The sequence below is a fragment of the Penaeus japonicus genome, unplaced genomic scaffold (assembly GCF_977035675.1).
Source record: "Penaeus japonicus unplaced genomic scaffold, GWHDUDI00000001_assembly GWHDUDI00000014, whole genome shotgun sequence".
Lineage (NCBI taxonomy): Eukaryota > Metazoa > Arthropoda > Malacostraca > Decapoda > Penaeidae > Penaeus > Penaeus japonicus.
Genome location: NW_028234416.1, coordinates 17,255,527 through 17,258,026, shown reverse-complemented (window position 1 = coordinate 17,258,026; position 2,500 = coordinate 17,255,527). Strand labels below are relative to the sequence as shown.

General features: G+C 38.0%; 1 pseudogene; it reads left to right on the top strand.

Annotated features, from left to right (window-relative positions):
* Window positions 1–2,500, top strand: part of LOC147470538 (carbonic anhydrase 2-like) — an 11,506-nt pseudogene that overhangs the window by 8,900 nt on the left and 106 nt on the right.

Here is a 2,500-nt window from a genome sequence, read left to right as displayed (position 1 = left end):
CGATGACATGAAGATCGAAAACAATGGACACTAGGTACCTCCTGATACATGTATAGGAAATATTTTGACGGAACGGAATTCTTCTTATTTTCAATAAAGGGTGGCATGAGATTCTTTTTTGTGCAAAGTGTCGTCTGTCCTGGTTTTAAAGAGTGAGATATATTTATAACTTTTTTTCAGCAAGGTTGCTGTGGACCGTGACGAAACAACCACAGACCTTCCCTCCGTGAGCGGGATCGAGAGAGTTGGGCGGAAAATACACCTTCGCCCAGTTCCATTTTCCACTGGGGCAGCATCAGCACACAGGGCTCGGAACATACCATCAATGGAATGGAATCGCGTGAGTTGATTGGTGCAGTTTTGTAGATCCCGAACCACTCAATGTATCAGTTTTTTTTAAATTTTACGACGCGAAATACTATCAGCTACTTGATGGAGCCTTAGCCTAAATGATTGCCAACCTCATCCAGATACGCTGCCGAGCTTCATCTGGTGCACTTCAAGACTGAGTATGGTTCCCTTGGCAACGCGATCGCGTATGAAGATGGTCTTGCTGTGTTGGGCATTATGCTCCTATTGGAGGCGGTCTGATTGACAATCCCCGATTTAACTACCAATCAATCGACGGCTCGCTACCAATCTAAAAAAAAATTCAGGTTTGTTGGACCAATAAGTTCAGCAACTTTTTATGGTTAGCAATACGAAAAGCGAGTGCGGTTATATCGTAAATGTAAGTTTGTAATGATGTTAAAGTTGACAATATGTTATATGAATACAAAATAGTCTTCTTAGGGTTGAAGCCCTACCTATGTTATTTACGGACTGGAATTTCATTGTTGGTATTCAGGTGATGAAGATATGGCAACGAAGTTTCCCTCTGCAAGACTCCTGCCAGCGGAACACACCACACCTTCTACAGATACCAAGGTTCCTTGACAACTCCCACGTGTAACGAGATCGTGACTTGGACTGTCTTCCAAGACCCCATTACTAATATTCTGAGAGTCAGGTCATTGCAAACGAAGAAGAGTAATCAGATAATACGTAGTAAATGATAAATGGGACAAAGCATGTAGGTAGTAATGATACGGATGATGGTGCTATTAGTAATGGAAATAAGAACTATAACGAGATTATGGTAAGCAATAAATTTGTCGTAAAAATCAGGCCAAACTGCTCCTTCTGAATCTGTCTCTTTCATCGGAGCAGCTTGAGTGCAGTTCCGAGGGCTTCTCGGGGACAAAAAAAAATAAAAAATGAAAAAAACCAAAAAAAAAAAAAAAACAACAATAAAAAAAAAAAAAAAAACGAAAATAAAATAAATAAAAAAAATAGAAAAGAAAAACAAACATAAAAAAAAAGAAATAACGAAAAAAACGAAAAAAAAAAAATACGAAAAACGACGGAGATGCACGCACATTGAAGAACAACTACCGCCCAGAGCTGCCCCTCAACGGCCGCACGGTGAGTGAAGGGGAAAAAAAGGGGGGAAAGCTTAGGTTAGAGGGGAAGACTGGCGGGAAAGAGGAAAATTAATGGATACGAACTGAGTGTCACAATATCAGAATAAACTATTTATTACCGAAATTATTAAAGTGATAATGATTAATGTTTCCCAACAGGTCGAGAAAATTCACCGTGTCATAGTTCCATGACATTGGACGGCCAAGAATGAGGACGACGAGCAAAAATAAAAAAAAAAAAATAAATAAGAACAAACTGCTGGAATGAAAAATGGAAGTGTGGTGAGACAGTGAAGAGGAATAATTACGAAAGATGAGAGAGAGAGAGATAGGAGTTGATAATAGCAGATTAATCTTGGCATGATGCTGACTAGTTTTAAGTGATAATGGAGTACGTTTTTCCACATTTCTGGTATTCCAAAGATTGTTGTGGTTCGATGGCTTTCGATTTCTGCAACAGTTATTGAATCGAACGAATATCTTTTTGTTGTTTTGGGTCTAGGGTTATTTATCGTTTCAATAAATACAGATTGCTTTCTTTGTGTTTTTATATAACCTTAACCATTTATGGGGATTTATATATAATTATATAATATATATATTATATATATATTATATATATATACATCAACATTCAGTTATTCTACCGAATATAAACTGTAATGATAGTGGTGCCACTACTACCCAAATAGTCCAGCACCAAGGTAGGGGGCGTACCCGTAGCCTAAATGTGTCTTTTGGAACAAGTGGAAAAGAATAATATGTTCAACCACCGCAGTCAAGTAGGAAAAGCTAAGATGACTATGGCAGATTCCACACTTGAATATTTGGGAAAAGAATAAAAGTCAAGTTGTTAATCCTGAAGTCAGTTCACAATCTCATCTTGTTAAACTGAAGTCAGTGTAAGACCGGGTATGGCCATCAAGAAGCCTACTCCAGTGCCAAAATGTGTACCAAACGATTCTTCGGATAATTCCTCGGTAGTATAAGTACTATTTTTTCTCACATTGTGACCCATTATGGTGGATTATGTATAA